At 33.0% G+C, this 19,336-nt stretch overlaps 1 protein-coding gene and 1 pseudogene across 8 annotated transcripts in view; one reads left to right on the top strand and one right to left on the bottom strand.

Annotated features, from left to right (window-relative positions):
* The window catches only part of LOC145295990 (uncharacterized), a 171,961-nt gene that overhangs the window by 45,865 nt on the left and 106,760 nt on the right, over positions 1 to 19,336 (bottom strand). The window lies entirely within an intron of this gene.
* LOC145296320 (5S ribosomal RNA) lies at positions 3,046 to 3,164 on the top strand (annotated as a pseudogene).

Here is a 19,336-nt window from a genome sequence, read left to right as displayed (position 1 = left end):
TAGTTTCTTCACACGAACTGCTAGCTTTTGGAATTCACTCCCTGTTGTTTGGTTTTTTGACTGTACTAACATGCAAAAGTTTAAATGTAATGTGATCAGGCATCTCACAGCTCAACTCCCTACGTAATCCCCTGTAGACGTGATCCCAATTAGTAGCCCCCTCACATCCAACTTGTAATTTGTCTTGTTTGAAGTGAAATAGAGTAAAAAGGAAGCTATAACAACTGCAGGTCAATTAATATGTTTAATTAAAAATAAGATATTCAATAAAAGTCTAACAAACCAACGGATCACATTGTATTTGTCTACAATAAATAAAATTGCATCTTTATTACTGGCTATGTGCATCGATCGTTTTCACTTAACCTTGTATTTAGCTGTAGTCTTCAAAATCAAAGAGATCAAGTAAGCTGCCACTGTTGATTGTTTTGAGTTGTTTGAGTTACGAACGAGTACGATTGATTTTAGAAAAGTTAGAATTACTTTGTTTTAGTTTTTGTAAAGGCACGTTTCATTTCAATAAATTTTATAAGAGTAACTTTTTTCAACACATGAAAACAAAACAATTATGTGATTAAAATAAAATATTTTAGTAATCTTGGAGATTTTAAGTTATGTGTAAGGAATGGGTATTAAGAGAATTTCAGTACTTAATAAGTCAGTCCCGAGTATCGACGGAGAATCGTGGGCCAGTTCTGAAAATGACCGATGTAGTTTACGGTTTGAAAGCTACTTTATTTCCTTTTCTTTTAAATTTCAAGAAATATTTTAGTATTATTTTAATTTTCAGAGTTAATTTTTTTTTTAAATTAACCGTAACCTAATCATTCACGGGATTAGTATCGTCTGCCTTTTTACGTTTTGTCACTGCTTTCAAATCGTAAACTGCTTCAGCCATTTTCCGTCAATACTCAGGACTGATTATGTAAGTACTGAAATTCTTTGGATACCCATTTCTTAAAAGTACTGAATTTAAATACCCAGATTAAATAGACATGGTTTGGGCAAAAGACACATGCTAAATATCTGATTCGTCGTTTTACCGAATCTAAAAAGTAGAAGGCTGGTCATGAAACAGTGTAGATTTTTTCTTTACAGAAGTACTGGAGCTATACAATCTTCCTGTATGTATTCTTAAAACAATGGTATTTGACCACATAAATCATGTCAGTGAGTCACTTTAATAGAATGTTAGATATTAGTCATTAATTTGAGAAAATGTCGACTTCATGTTGTATTGACACGGCTGCGCATGCACACAGACGCACGTACACACGAAATATTAATCAATGAAAAGCACATCTGGCCATTACAGGTGAGCCATAACATGGAACCAGTTAGTTTCCAAAGTAAACCGACACCAACCACCTGTAAAACTGAAAAATTATACAGGATGTTCGGCGTGATGGTGGGGTAACGATAGCAAACTACGCAGATTCAAATATTTTTTTATTTCTTCAAATCATGTGAAATAGAATGTCTGACAACACAAAAAATAAGAATCATGACATCAATCAAAACGAAACTTATCTTTTTTGTTAGGTTCTGCGTTTTTGAGATAACGATTGATTATTCATATTGTTTGAATTCTTCAGACTACTGTTCTCACCATTTTGAGTTTTATTTTCACAACGATCGATGTAGCCTCCGACCTTCTTCACATGTATCTTGTCGAACTCAAGAATATTTCTGTCGAACTCAGAAATATTCACGGAATTTTAAATGGAACCCTTTATTTAATCTGTTGGAGTAGCATGCTCTCACCTCATGAGTCATGACTGGGTAGAAGTCCTAAGTAATTCGCAGTTATATCTTCAGTTTTGTATGCATTAAACCTTCAAACCTTCAACCTCCAGAAGAATGTAACATACAACTGAATTTTACCAAGCACTTTATGCACTACGCCACAGGTCCTTCCATAACGAAAGCATCCTACCACCCTCCCCCTGTGGATTAAATAAAGAGTTACATTCAAAATTCCATGCAGATTTACAAGTTTGGCAGAAAGATTCCCGAGTTTGACGAGATACGCCTGTAGAAGGTCGGATATGATATCAACCGAAACGTTGTGAAAATAACACTCAAGATGAGAGCAGTAGTCCGAAAAATCCAAATAATATGAATTATCGTTTTTATATTTATACAGCCCAATGTGAAGAAGATGAAAACAGTAGTCTGGATAACCACACTAAGTTTTGTCTATGAGCCTCGAAATCGTACAAAAATCTCAAAATAAAAATTTATTTTACAAAAGACAATAAAAATATTACGCTCAAGACAACAAAGATTCTTATGAAAAAGTAATATTTTCAAATGTAAAAGATTAAATGATTTTAACTATGGAAAGATGATTGAGCAATTTTAAATACTAATGTTGCATTACATCAGGGACCATTAAGAGTTGACTTGGCTCCATGAGTGCATCTCTATAGTTATTATTTGATTGTTGTTTTGGTTTTACGGCAATCAACCCTTTTCAGGTTATTTAATGCCAAATCCAAAGATTTTAAAGAAAAATTTTTAATAGAATATATTTGTTGTTTTCAAGTCGGTTTCTATTCAACCCATAGTTGGGACCCTAACAGATACTACCACTCCGGGTCAGAGTGGACCTGGGAGCAATGGCAATTAAAGGGTGGCTCCACACTCCCCAAAGCCCGAAAGCTGGGGCCTCACCACTGGATATAGTTTAAGGTCATATCCAGGACCGGGAAATAGGGGAAGAAAAAAAAGGAGGAGGCTGTTGTTTTTGTTTTTGTAGAACATAATTAAGTTTTACAAAAGAGAATAGAAAACAAAAACAGAAAATCGATGTAGGTGCATTTCGTCTCAGGAAGCCAATAGACAGCCTGATCTGGTAGCACCAGAGTTATTATTTGAGAAAGCATTTCAAGCCTTCTCCTAGTCTATGAAGCCAGCAGGACATCACATAGGTAATAAAACTTCTAAAAACCTCATATAAAAATAAAGACATTTTATTCGAAAAAAAAAAAAAAATTGTTCTGTGGTTAGAATTAAAAAAAAAAATTAATTGGCAGATGGCCAAAATACGGCATAAATCATGTTGACACACCAGTTCCCGTTAGATCACCAAAGTTAAGCAACGTTGAGCCTGGTCAGTATTAAAATGGGTGACCATTTGGAAATTCCAGGTGCTTTATGTACTCTCTGCTTATCTCGGCATTGTTTCCAGTCGTTTAGCACTTCTCCTTGTCACTGGACTCAAGCAGTGCCAATTCAGGAGAGGTGTGGTTGGAGTGTGCACAACCCTGCCTCACGACTACTTTTACTGGGGGTATTCATTGTCTTTTGAGACTGAACGGAGACATTGATCGATTTTTTTTATGTAAAAATTAAGGAAGATTTGACATTTCTTTGAAAAAAAAAGAAGATTATTGAACTTTTTCTATTCAAGACTCAGCAACAAATTTTAGGGAATATGCTTTGGAATGCTTTAGGTAGAATATTGATAATTTGTATTGTTTAGATTATTCGGACTATTACACAAGAAGAAGGTCGGAGGTTATATCAACCAAAACATTGTGAGAACGACATGAAAGACAAGAGCTTTAGTTCGAATAATCTAAATCATATGAATCATAAGGAGTATTCATTTTACAGAAATTTCCATAATACCGTAAAAATAGAGTAACTACCTCAAAGAGTTACAGAAGAAGAAGAAGAAAAAAGAAAAAAAAAGTAGTGATACATATTTACCAATACTCTCGACGCTATCCGTATCTGATGATTCAGATGACATACTGCTATCAAATGTTGACGGTCTGCTAATCCTTGGAGCAGGTTTTTTGGCATTTAATGACATTGGGAAAACGTGAATTTGCTAGTAACAACGATCAAGTTCACACACGATAGCAATGTCAAACACTTAATGGCCTCCAAACTAGTAAATACCAGCAGGGCCGAGTGACCCGACTGCCAACCAATGAGCTCTTGATCTGTGATTGGTTGATATCGATTAGTACTGAATATAATTGAAGCTCATCCTCGCCAGTCTGACATTCGATACTCTCTTGTTCACGGCTCCTCAGATTTGAATCACCAATCAACGACATGCGGCAGTTTGTGAGTAACATTTGTTCAAAGTCAGAAATGCAAATACGCTTGGGAATGGTTCATGCCGATTAGATTAAGCTTCAAAATAGTACATCACAAAAAGACTGGAATCAAAATATTCGACATTAAAACAACAGTGAAAAGCAATTTCCCTCACTATCTATGGCTGCCTAAAACTAAACGAAAACTCTATGAACAGATCTTCTTTCCTAGCTCTATCTCCCTATAGAATACAATAACGTGGGGTTACTTCTCAGCTGACTATAACATAGCCGTTTTCAAGTAATGCAAATAAGTTCTTGTTGAGCAATCCATTTATATAATTAAACCCTACCCAAGTTCCAAGATCATCACAGTGTCGTCTCACCATCGACATAACGTTTATCAACACTCATCCTAGAACAAGCAAAAAATAAAGTACTTAATTTTTTAAAGTATTTTAATCAGAAAAATAATGAACTGTTCTAGCTAATATAAAAACTAAAAGCAATCTAAACATTTTAGACATTTTTCTAGAATGAAAATCATGTAATAGATTTTGATAGAAATTGTAAAAGTATTCTAGACCAAAGGTTTATTAGCGTTATATCTTAATTTTAAAACGTAAATGTGATACACAACGGTTATGTATGAGGAATTCATTTTACTTGTGCCTGAACGGATATTCTTCTAGATTTTTTTAAATAAAATGTTCATTTATACTTAGCTTTCATTCTACTTTTTATTCACATATGCCGGATCAATTCTTAGTAACAGTCTTCCGGAAATTGAAGTTTCAATCTTCCGTGGATACAATACAAAGAATACATATATATATATATATATATATATATATATATATATATATTTCTGTAGAATTTTCGGATTTTTATCATGTCAAATCACACTTCATTTCCTTTTGATGGATTGATTGTTCCGATGAGTTAAGGGCATAATAGATTCACTGATTGATATAATAATTAAGTGATTTATTTTGCACTACGAAACAGTTGCTGTCAAGAATTGTAAAAGTCAACCGAGTTAAAGGAATAAATTATAAGATGATCAACATCATGAATTTTGGAATATAGTTTTTTGTCATTTATTCTCTCTCTCTCTCTCTCTCTCTCTCTCTATATATATATATATATATATATATATATATATACGAATCCTATAGTTGGATGAAACGCAGAATATTCAGTGTAGCTTAATCGCCATATATATTTTATAAATTACTAACTAGCTCTACCTACGTATTGAGCACTTTTGAAGTAAATACTTAAAGTTTACGCATAAATCTATACTTTCATATATTAAATTTATGCGAATAAATGAAGTAGTTATATATATATATATATATATATATATATATATATTAGTGGTCTGGCAAGGCCACAGGGGAAACAACAGAAGCAGCAAAACTAAAGTTAGCCTGCCTGGACACTATATATACAAATGCAGGCAAATTTGGGCATATTTTATTGGTTTGAAAATATAGGTTATTTTTTTACCAATTGTCATAAAATTTTAATCATACAATAGTATTATAATCTTCAAAAAGTCTGGAAATTTTCATGTAGTTTAATTCCATAGAACCAAAGATATGAGCATTTCAATATTCAATTTGGCTACGAATATAGATATATCCATATTAGTAGTCTGAAAAGGTCACAGGGGAGACAACCAAGCAAAAAATATCCGAAGTAAAATTCATCCCAAAACAGCAAAACTAAAGCTGGCTTACTAGGACACTATATATATATATATATACACTTGTGCCCGATATTATTCATACCCCCCCTTGAAAATTGAGTTTATTAGGTGTAACTTTGTAAGAATTTATTGTTTACGTCCATATTGATACATATTCTTAATAAACCTCTTCTGATTATTTTCGTCATTTTAGAATCTCGGGATACTTGTAATAAAAGAAATATACAGCTATTTATAAAATCTGCAATGTTCAAAAATAATCATACCCCCTTATTTTTTCAGTATTAATCGAGTTTCTGACTGTTTGTTTCTTGTTTGATTCTTATTTTGAATGCTTTTATACAACCTTTGATTAATTTCATTTCGTTTTTTGCATTTTTCAGAAATTAAAATGATATCAACTGAAAACCAATAAAAGAATAAAAATTATTAGAATTGGGAAGAAAAAAGAGCTTAGTAATGATCTTAGGACTAAAATTGTGAATTCACATAAGGATGGTTTAGGTTACAAGTCAATTTCCAAGAAATTTGAGGTCCCTACAGCAACAGTACAGAGCATCATCAAAAAATTCCAGAGCCACCACACAACAAACAACTTGATTTGTAGAGGAAGGAAAAGGAAACTGTCTGCTAGAGCCACCAGGAACATTGTAAGAAGTGTTAATGCAAATCCAACCACCACTACTAAGGACATTTTAGAAAATCTGGAGTCTTCTGGCATAAAAATATCAAGGCAAACATTGCAAAGGACTCTGCATGAAAATGGTCTGAAAGGAAGAAGACCACGAAGGACTCCACTGCACACCGGAAAACACCTTGAAGCACGTCTAAAGTTTGCTAGGGCCCATGTGAATTCTCCAGAGTCCGTTTTCTCAAGTATTTTGTGGACTGACGAAACAAAAATTGAATTGTTTGGCCATATGGATGCTTCTTACGTTTGGAGGAAGAAAGGAGAAGCTTACAACCCAAAGAACACCATACCCACGGTGAAACATGGTGGTGGTAGCCTAATGTTTTGGGGCTCCTTTTCGGCTAGTGGTCCAGGTAGTTTGATCAAGATAGATGGAACCATGTAGAAGGAGCAATATTTGGAGATACTCCAGAAAAACATTAGACAGGATGCAGCGAAGCTCCATTTAGGACCAAACTGGGTCCTTCAACAGGATTATGATCCAAAACATACTGCCAAAATAGTCAAGAAATGGTTTGAGGATAATCAAATTAATGTTTTGGAATGGCCTAGCCAGAGTCCCGACCTGAACCCTATCGAAAACCTCTGGCACATATTGAAAACTGAGGTTAAAAAGCGGAAACCTAGAAATTTGAGGGATTTGGAGTACTACTGCATTGAAGAATTGTCAGAAATCAGTGTTGATGCTTGTAAAAACCTTGTTGATAAATATCCAAAACGGTTACATGCAGTTATTAAGAATAAAGGGCATGCTATTGACTATTAGTAAGAGAGGTATGAATAATTTTGAACTAGTGCCATTATTGTTTTTCTTTGTATAATGTTTCAAACTTGCATAATTTATTTATTTGTTGAGTTTAAATTAAATGCTTATGCTTGATTTATTGTTTGAAATCCCTTTAAGATTGTCTACCTTCTGGTTTGAGCAATATTCTTATAGAAATCTCAAAGATCCGAGGGGTATGAATAATATCGGGCACAAGTGTGTATATATATATATATATATATATATATATATATATATATATATATATATATATATATATATATATATATATATATATGCTAATTTGGGCATATTTTATTGGTTTGAAAATATAGGTTTTTTTTAACCAATTGTCATAAAATTTTAACCATAGAATAATATTATAATCTTCAAAAAGCCTGCACATTTTCATGTAGTTTCGGTCCATAGAACCAAACAGCACTTCAATATTCAATTTGGCTACGAGTATAGATATCCATATATAGATATACCACTTTTGGGGGCAATATTATAAGTTCGGAATCTCGGCAAATACTGATCAGAATTTCACAAATGAAGGCTCGTTGGAAAGCTAATGACCTGAATTGTGTAGTGGGCTATGTGACATTTGCCCTTAAAGTCGTACATTATTGTTTCACCGAGTGGGGAATCACTTTTCTATATTAATTTAACGTAAAATGACCACCCACTTTATGGCCATCTTGGCTATAAAGTGGATGTTGGTTTTACATTAAATTAATATAGCAAAGTTATCCCCCACTTTATAATTTCTTCATATCTTGGTAACTACTCGTTTCCTGGCATTTTCACGGTCATTTTCGTTTTCAGCATCTTCGAAAATCAATAATAATGGTAATTTTAAAGGATTTTTCGTGGGGGGAAAGATATTGCATCTTTACCAATATTTCAATCATAGTTACTTGTTTTTTTCTCATTTTGCATATGAATAACAAAATATCTGATATTTCTCCAAAACATCTGGTCTTGATGGAGGGGAGATAAAAACTTGCTGCTATAGTTTAAAATGATCTGAAATAACAGCAAGGGGAGATTTAATTCCAAATATTTCTCATATGTATATCTCTCCTCTTTGGTTTTCATACATAAAGTAAACTTCACAGTGTATAAGGGTATTGATACTGGAAATATTCATAATCGTATCTTATTTCCAAAAGAAGACAGATATAACATATGGGAAATATTTGAAATCAAGTCTCCCCTTGCTGTTATTTCAGATCATTTGAAGACATAGCAGCAAGTTTTTGTCTCCCCTTCATCAAAGCCAGAGGTTTTGGAGATGGTATATATATATATATATATATATATATATATATATATATATATATATATATATATATATATATGAACAAATGATTAATAAAATATGTTAAAAGACATCTTGAAAAAGAGTTAAAAACATATTTAATTATAAAAAAGGAAGCACAAGATAAGTGGATAGTCCTTAATCCGCGGAGTTTCTTCGAAGAAATACTCTCCTTCTCATCAGAGGGCAGGAATTAGCAAAATGCAGGATCGGATTTTGCATATAAAGTATTTAATGAAACTACAAGTATATATATATACCTTTTTGGGGGGGGGCAATTTTATAAGTTCGGAATCTCGGCGACTATTGATCAGAATTTAACAAATGAAGTTTCATTGGAAAGCTAATGACCTGAATTGTATAGTGGGCTATGTGACATTTGCCCTCACGGTCGCACATTACTGTTTAAACAAGTGGCGGATAATTTTTCTATATTAATTTAACGTAAAATGAGCACCCACTCTATGGCCACTTTGGTTATAAAGTGGGTGCTTATTTTACGCTAAATTAATATAGAAAAGTGATCCCCCACTTTGTAAAACTATAATTTATTCATATCATTGAAATTACTTGTTTCCTGGGATTTTTACTGTTATTTTCGTTTTCAGCACCCTCAAAAAACTATAAAAGTGGTAATCTTAAAGGATTTTTTGTGGGTGGAAAGATACTGCACCTTTACCAATATTTCAATCATAGTCATTTGTTTTCCTAGTTTTGCATATGAATTACAAAATATCTGATATTTCCCCCATGCCTCCGGCCTTGATGGGGGGAGGAGACTAAAACTTGCTGCTATGGTTTCAAATGATTTGAAATAGTAGCAAGGGGAGACTTGATTCCAAATATTTCTCATATGTTATATCTCCCCTCTTTTGGAAATAAGGTTGTTTTATCGACATTTCACATTTCCATTTCATTATATGAGGGGAGTTCCAAAAGTAATGTCTCCTATTTTATTTATTCTGCCTAAATGGATCAGAGGGGATTGCAAATTGCATTGTTATGATGACTAAACTTGTACATTCATAACCTGAAAGTTTCATTTCTCTGTTGCAGATATTGATGGTATGAGACTTTAAGAAAGTAACCATTGCCATGGATGGGCGTCAGAAGCAGAGATGCATCATTGGATTCCCGGCGAAAAAGTGCATTGAGAATAGTGGTGACTATGTAGAAAAATAAATTCTGGAGTACAAAAGATTGCTTATTTTAATGGTACTACTCACGTCTTCGTAGCTCTTCAACTTTTTGAGTTAAAAATAGAAGGCTTTATTTTTAGAACCCTCGTATGACAACATATGCTCCGGACGCCCATGCACAACCATCGTTCAGCGCTGGTAAAAGTGCATTGAGAATGTTGGTGACTGTGGAACAACCCTCGTAGAATCTGTTTTGAATGGTGAATTAATTTTCAGTTTTATGCTTATACAAAATCAAATCCCTCGAGTTTGAATGTTAAAAAGAGCATATAAAATAAACATTTTTTCCTAATTAATAAAATATGATTTGTTCATACGCAATTAGTTTGCCTGTACTGCTGCCGGTTTGTGTTTGTATCATTTGTTTGTGTGTTCAAGATGCAATTGTTTGCATAATTGCCAATGTACTGCCTTTCCCACTTGATCGTATCTATTTTTATATTCTTTTTGGCTAGTTTGCTGCATTTACTTATTCTGTGGTTTATTGTTTCGTTTTTTTGTCCACATAGTCTGCACTTGCTGTTTCTTGTATCTGGTCAATCCTTGCTTTGATGTGGTTGGTGTATTGTGCTATCTTGTGCAGCTGTTATTAGTGATTCAGTTTCCATGTTTAGTCTTTCTTTTTTTAGCCATTTCCAAGTGCTTTTGTTAGTCACTTCTTTTGTAATCCTTATGAATCGTCTGCATAGCTGTTTCTCTTCCTATGGTTCTTTCCTCGTCTTATTCCTCATCTCATTTTCTATCTTGTTTGTTTCTTCCGTGTCTCTTGCTGCAGTAATTATTTTTTTGCTGTTCTGCATTATGTATTTTGTTAATTCTTTTTTTTTGTGTGTTTTACACAGTCTTCTATACAGAAAAGCCCTCTTCCTCTGCCTTTCCTTTTCACATATAATCGGTCAGTATCATCCTTTGGGTGTAGTGCATTGTACACCGTCATGAGTTTTCTGGTCTTCTGGTTGAGCTTCCTCAGTTCTTCTTTGGTCCAGCTTATAAATGGTCCAGAGTATCTTATTAGTTACACTGCCTACGTGTTTATTCCTTTAATAGGTTGTTGTTCATCATCATCATCATCATCATCATCATCATCATCATCATCATCATCAGGACGGGCTCCTTGCCCGGACCAATGTGACTCTTCCTCTCAGAGTTTCCTGTCTTCCATCAGCTGCCTCAGATCTTCAGATTCACAGTTGGCGTCGTGTGCTATCTGCTGGATGTATGTGAATCTAGGTCGTCCTTTGCTTGCACATCCGTGTCATGGAGTCCATAGCAATACATCACTCACTTCTCAGACAGTGACCGGCAAATCATAGGCCCCTCTCCCTGATGGTATTAAACATGGCAGGTAGGTTGCCATAAAGTTGCTGCTTCGTGGAATGATTTTGCCAAGATATATTAAATACTGTTCTTAGCATACGGGTGTATGTGCCATCTAGTTTTCTTTCCAATCTTTTGGTCCAGGCTGTAGCACCATATACAAGGACAGACTCTACCACTGCCCTTAGCATATGAATAAAGATTATTGCCCTTGCACTGAAAATGATGTCATGATCTGAAGTCCTAGCAAGCAAAATCTGTTGGACGGCCAGACTGTCGATAATAAAACTTTTACAATTCTTTTCACATGATTACATTTATGAGCATCTTTCTAATTTTTTTTTATACATATAAAAGTCGATGTTTCCTCGAATTTTATAAATTATTTTTATAATATAATAAAAATGCATTTATTATTATTATAATAATTATTATCATTATCATTATCATTATCATTTTCATCATTATTATTATTAAAACCCTCATCTTAAGACGACGATTTTTGTGTTAAAACAAACTAATAAAGCATGTTAACGCCGTTTACCAATAAGTAGACGTTAATTATTTTTTCACATAAAAATACAGATTCATTCTAAGAACAAACCATAATATTCTGCAAATATATAAGCATTTGTGTGTGCGTATATATAATAATGTCAAAATACATACTTATAGTAAGTGAGCTGTACAAACGTTTGTTTTTTTCTAGTAAAACAATTAGGCTGTTAGTCTGAAGAATTCCTTTGATGGAATGAAACACTTGCGATGCGTGTATATTTTATATTGCTGCAAAGCTTTAAATGAGCAGTTATATATATACACACACACACACACACACACACACACACACACACACACATGTATACACACACACACATATATACACACACATATATATACACACACACATATATACACACACACACACACACACACATATATATGCGCGAATGCGAGGGGATTTAAAACATGGAATGATATCTTAAGCAAAAATGGGAACTCCATTTTCTTTTCAATAAAGCTTATTTACACCAAATAAATAAATGAAATTCCTATTTCAGCCCTGTAAATTATTTAGTGAAGTGAGTTTCAACATTGACGTGTTATTTTATATAGTATTTTTTTTTATTTGATTAATGTTTTATATTTCTTTTGTTTCTTAAATTGTGAGATGAAAGTACAAATTAGTTACAAAAACACCGTTCCATCTTCACGTTTCTAAATAATAATGTTATTATTTCAGCACGTACCTCCTTTGTAACAGTACCAAAATAATAAGAGCAAGTCATAGCAAGTTACATCGTAAAACGACGAAATAAAAATTGTTGAAAAACCAAAATCGTCATCTTTATGAACTTCGCCAATAATTTGTTGTTGTTTTTTTTTTTATTTCATAGCTATCACATAATTGTTTATAAAAATTGCTACGTTATTTTTCCTATATAGCTCTCATTTACACTTGCTATTCACATATACGTCCACGAAACTTGTTTTTTTTTTGTTTTTCATTGAAAGATGGTTTAAATATATTTCTCTGAAGCGTTAAAAATTAATACGGATGAAAGAAAAAGTATTTCACTATAATAATAAAAAAAAACTATTTAAAGATTTATTTGAAAAATAAAGGAATATTTGTTTATCTTTGAAGTTAAATAAATATTTTAATGAAAAGAAAAGCACATAACGTTTTAACTTTCTTAAATTTCAAATTTTAGTGATAAATAAGTAAATAAATAAACTTTTAAAAATATAAATATCTCTTACTTTACGGCATTTCCCGAGCAATAAATTGTCTTATTTAATTACATATGTTCAAATGGAAAATAATTTCTTGTGTTTAAATAATATTTAATTACATATGTTCAAATGGAAAATAATTTATTGTGTTTAGGAAAAGAAAATAGCCATTTTTGGACGATTCTACTAATTTCCTTCTGCAATTCGATACAACGACAGAACTTCTGGTCGTGTCTTCAGACTTTATTCAGTGACATCAGCAGGTTATGTGACTTTAATGCAAGGGCCATCTTTACGTAGGTCATGATGGAACTACCCAACCAAGAAGAGATGGGGACACCAGGCGAACAATCAAAACCAACTATATCAAACTATATATCAAACTATATATCAAAGCTAAAATCAACAACACACAAGAAAACAGCAAATGCAGACTCTGTGGATAAAGAGACGAAACGATAAACCACACAATAAGTGAATGCAGAAAACTAGCTCATAAAGAATATATGAATACACAGAACCGGGTGAAGAAGGCAGTACACTGAGAACTATGCAAACAGCTGCATCAGACAAATGATACAAACACAAACTGATAGCAGTACTTGAAAATGGAAATCATGGAATTCTATAGGGCATGGATGTACAAACGGATATACCTATCCAAACAAAGAGATCGGATGTTATAATATTAAGCAAGAAGGAAAAATCTTGCCAGATCATAGATTTCGCCATTCCAGCACACCACAAGGAAATGGAGAAGCAAACGGAACTGACCACTGAGCTGAAAAGGATATAAAATGATATAAAGAAAGTCAAGACAACACCAATAATTGTAGAAGCAATAGGAACAATCTTGAAAAATTTCGAAAAAAGAATGGGATCAGAGGAAAGCTGAAAAGATACAACGAATAGCAATAATAAAAATGGCTGAAATATTAAGAATATTCTTGAATGCAGACACATCCACATAAGCTACAAACGCCAATCGGTCATGTAGAAACTACAACAAAAGTAAAACAAAAAGATAGAGGAACACTACAGTGAACCAAGAAAACTGAAACTGCAAAATTGTAAGTAACTAACTCCACCCCACAAAAAAGCGGCATTTACTGGCACATCAAATAGTCAAAGAGTCGAGAAGGATGGAAAGACCAAGGAGAGAGCACTAACCAGGCCTCCATTAGATGAATGCAAAGAAGACTGGTTTCCTTGCGAAGGTTTATTACCACCCAAATTTCAGTAAAGACCAATAGTCATTGCCAACAAGAAGTCAATGGTAAGCGGCTGTTGCGATGATGCAAATTCATTTGCATAGATTACGAACAGAAGTGGAGAGTACTGAAAATCTGAGGAGACATGTTGTCACCCTGATTCCAGAGAACACTACTCTTTGTTTTCAGTGAACAAGCTTTGATGAAGACCAATGTGAGAACTCCTAGTGAGTAAAATAATAATAATAATAATAATAATAATAATAATAAAGGAAAACCCTTGAATGCGAAGACTAACACCCATAAGCTACAGGCGCAAGCCGGATATATAGAAACTGCCACAGACGTAACACACAAAGAAACATCACATAGAATCATGTAAACTGAAACTGTATGATTGTAAGTTAACCCCCCCCCCTCCCATGCTCCCCTGCCTTCCCTTTACTTCATTTTATTTTTTTTTGTGTGTGTCATCATAAACTGAAGCCACACCAAATAATCCAGGAGGGTCAAGGAGGATGAAAAGACCAAGGAGAGAAAGTACCTTTGCTGGATGAGTGCAAAGAGGACTGGGACCCTAGGGAGGCTTAGTGCCACCCAAATTCCAAAGATACATGCGACTTGAGACCGCTTGTGAATTTCATACTCCCATGGCACTTCTTTCGTTGGAGAAAGCCGATTAAACCCAAATAGGGTTAGTGCCGTTTCACACACACACACACACACACACACACACACACACACACACACAAATTCCAGTGAAAACCAATGATTGCCATCAACGAGAAATCAATGGTAAGCGGCTATTGTGCAAATTCATCTGCAAAGATTATGGAAAGATGTGGAAAGTACTGGAATTCTGAGAAAACTTGTTATCAGTCAGACTCCAGAGAACACCACAAGTTGTTCTCAAACAGAAATCTTTGATGATGGCCTGTGTGATTGCTCCTAGTGATTAAATAATAATAATACATGGCCAAAACAGAAAGAAATGAAAAATAAACAAAATCAATCGTTTGAAAAAAAGAAGACAAAATGAATAATTTATTTTATGAAACATGAAATTTTCACTGAAATAAATATTTATTTCATGTTTGTTTGTTTTTTTTTGTTTTTTTTTTTCGTGTAACCAATAATCAAAATGAAAATGTCCTAAACAATAAACAAAAAATCCATAAATGAGAAACGAGACAAACAACAGACATATCTCATGAATATGAAAGACAAATGCCTTGAGCAATAATTATCGAAAGCAAAAATATCTAAATAATGAACAATGAAATCAAAACACATAAATCATAAATAAAAGCAACAAATATGACTACAAATCTGAAATCATAAATATGAAAACAAAAGACCATATATCAGAAGTAAAGAAAACAGAAGCCATAATGCATAAATATAAAAACGAAAAGCTATAATCATAATATGAAAAACAGAAGACAAGTCATAAACATGAAAAAGACATAAGTTTTCCATATTAAAAAGCTTAAGTCATACATTTGAAAAAAAAAAAAAATATCCCAAAATCATAATTATGAAAAACAAAAAGACTTTATAAGAAAAACAAAAACACTATTCTAAAACCATAAATATGAATCATAAAAGGAGTTTTCATAAAAGTAAAACAAAAGTATGAAAATCAGAAAGCCATAAATTAGAAAGACAAATGACATAAGTCGTGAATATGAATACAAATTACTTAAGTCATAAACATGAATAACAAAAAAGACATAAGTTATATATAATAAAATTAAAAGCCAATCAGCCATAATATGAAAATTTTTTAAAAAGTTCATGTCATAAATATAAAAGAACATAACATACAGGTGATAAATCTAAAAAAAAAAAAACAAACAAAAAAAAAATAAAAAATAAGTTATCTATATATTAATACCGTAGTACCTTTAACGTACATACGTGTGTCACTGTTTCTAGATTATATATCCTATTTATTAAAAAGGAGGATAGAACTTAATAACCTACTATGAACAGTAAATTAGTATATAGATATGCTAATGTAACGTCCATAGTATTTTATCATTTTCTATCCTCTTTTTCAATAAATAGAATTTCCCGATCACCGAAGACAGACGCAATGAAAAAAAAAAAATGATGTCCCTTTTAGGCTGTACGTGAAACAAAATATACCTTCTTGGTCTTTTGGTTAGGATCCATGGGTAGTATCTGTTCTGCCTCAAGATAGTATAATGATATTATGGGGTTTATGTTCGTACCGGGCGTCCATACAATGGAAATATGTCACAGACTCCTATAAGAATATTGGAAATAAATCGTAATAACGAGATATATTCTGACGCTACATTCACCAGATTACTTAGGTAAATACTTTTACAGTTTTAACAAAAGGGCTACAATAATATCACAGAGTCTCCATTCATGCTGAACATCCACAGAATGCCCATCAGCAATATATTACAGATAAAAGATGGCAATGTAGAATTTCTATGGACTCAGCTAGTAAATATAAATAACAAAAATAGTCAGAAATCAATATGGGAAATAAAAGACACAGGTCCTAAATATAAAAAAATCTCATACCATAAATATGGAAAACATAAGACATATCATACTTAAAACAAGTATCTCTAAGTTATAATATGAAAAATAAAGACCTGTCATAATTATTAAAAAATCAAATATCTAATAATAATAATAATAATAATAATAATAATAATAATAATAATAATAGCCATAAGTTGTAAATAATAAAAGCAAAAAGGCACCAATCATAAATATGAAAAACAAAAGATATAATTATAAAGAGCCAAGTACGATCTGGGATGGAGTATTGTTGCCACATCTGGCCAGGAGCTGCTAGAAGCAACCTACCCTCCCTTGAACGAGTTCAAAATAGACTTTGTAGCTTAGTAGACGATACCTTTTCTCTCCCCTGCAACCTCTTTCCCACAGAAGAGACGTTGCGAGCCTATCTCTGTTCTATCGTTAATTTCATGGCAATTGCTCGTCTGAGCTCCAATCTATGGTCTCCCCTTGCCAAACTTTCACAAAAAACATTCGTCTAGTTGAAATCACTATCAATAATTTCCCCCACTCTTTATCTGTGCCTAGACCTAAGCATGGATTTCATGAGCAAAGCTTCATTCTTAGAACTGCATGCCTGTGAAACTCTTTTCCATTTGCCTGGTTTCTAGTTGACTACAATATGGTCGTCTTCAAGTTCAATGTAAACAAGTTTTTGATGAGCTGTCTCCTTAAGTAATCTAATCTATCAAATGTCCATTACTAACGATTATTACGATATTTTCCCACTGAATACTATACACTCTTTTAACCTGGAGTGGCCTTGATAAGAGGCGACTCCTTTGTAAAAAAAAAAAATTAAAAATCCATCAATCACACCTAGAAACATATATCTAAATAATCATATTTTTTTTTTAAGTCGTAAATATAAGAACGCAAAAAGTCATAAAATTTTTCTTGGTCAGTCATATTTAAATTTAAAATAAAAATTTTATTGGTCAGTATTACTAAAATTTTGTATAACCTTTTTGTTAATAAGTCATCCTTAAGTTTAAAATAGAATTTATGTTGATCCATTATATTTAAAATTCAATGGACAGCACTTAAAAATAACCATTCTTATTAAATCTACTATAATATTAAAAAATTTAAACTTTCAAAGAACTTCTTATCTATAGAAAACGTTACCACGAGATTGCTTCTCTGCAGGTTAAAACATGACCCTCTTCAAATCCAATATCAACAGATACTTGCCATAGGCGATCTTATCAGTAATCAAAGTTTTTCCATTCCATTCATTATTTTCAATCCTCTCATAATATCGTTCAACTGAAAATCTAACCATCTCATTAACCTTTTTTTCAAATGGCGTTTATTCTTAATAAATTGATAAATAGTAACATATTTGTTAGAAAAATATAATAAAAAAGACATGATAGCCTTTGAGGCTGATCAAAAAGCAGGATTTACACGATTTGGTTTAATTAAATAATTTGCATTCCACTGATTCAACCACCATAAATCAACTATTAATAGGAAGAAATTTATAGCACCTAGCAATTATTATAAGAGTGTAATAACCGAAGCTAAGGGTTTTTATATTCAGATGACCAGAAAATGCATTGAGTCATAAAATTTGGGAACTTACGATTTCTACAAAATCTATAATAATGGGCAATCAACAATTCTCCCGTTATTCAACCACCACGATTTTATTTGTATAGCAACTGATAAAATTGAACTACTTGTCGCGTAGTTCATATTAAGCTTCATTTTGGACTCCTAAATGTTCTATTCTGAACAGAAGGCACTCTCAATGATCTGAGCTCGATGATCCCAAGTCTTCAATATCATAAAAAACAACCTTGACACATCCAAAGCATATAATACTAAATAAACTTTACAACAAATACCTTGCCTGATCTTGCTTCTCTTATAGCCAGAAAGTTCCCTCTGTTGTACCAATGTTCAAAATTATGGTGAAAGAACAGACCTGCAAAATTATCACCCCATCAGTTTTCTCCTGTTCTAAAAATTGTGGATCAATAATTAATTTAAAGTTAGTCCACTACCTAGTTAATGCTAAAATTCTTTGTGTCAATTAGTATAAATTTAGACAAGCCGTTTCTTCCACATGTATATTAACAATCATCTTTGAATGCATATATCATACACTAGATAAGACATGTAAAGCTAGAGTAGTAATGCTTAGAATATTAAAATCCTCTGACAAGATCTATCATGAAGGTTATCTCATAAAAATTATTTTGTATGGTATTACTAGACGAATTTTTTTTTTTTTTTACACGGTGATCACCACTTATCAAGGCCCGGAAGCCACTCAGGGATAAGGGTTATTGCAAGTACATTACATTAGTGTGGAGATTTGATGAAGTGTTTACTTAAGAGGGCGGTTCATTAGGAATTTGTAAACATTGGACTTGAAGACATCCAAGTTGTAGTCAGGTGGGAAGCAGGCAGACGGAACAGAGTTCCACAGGCGTGCAGTTCTAAGAAAGAAGTTTTGTTCATGGAATCTACGTTTTGATTTAGGCACAAATAAAGAGTGGGGAAAATTTTTCACAGTGGATTCAGCTAGACGGGTGTTTTTCGTGAAGGATTGGCGAGGGGGGACCAGAGATTGGAGTTCAGACAAGCACCTGCCATGGAAATAACGATAAAACAAGGATAGGCTCGCAACGTCTCTTCTGTGGGAGAGAGGTTGCAAGGTAGAGAAAAGGGCATCCCCCACTAAACCACAAAGTCTATTTTGTACTTTGTCAAGGCAGGATAGGCTATTTTTAGCAGCTCCTGCCC

The sequence above is a fragment of the Euprymna scolopes genome, chromosome 16 (genome assembly GCF_053919585.1).
Source record: "Euprymna scolopes isolate OS-2025 chromosome 16, ASM5391958v1, whole genome shotgun sequence".
Lineage (NCBI taxonomy): Eukaryota > Metazoa > Mollusca > Cephalopoda > Sepiida > Sepiolidae > Euprymna > Euprymna scolopes.
This window is presented reverse-complemented; position numbering and strand designations above follow the sequence as displayed.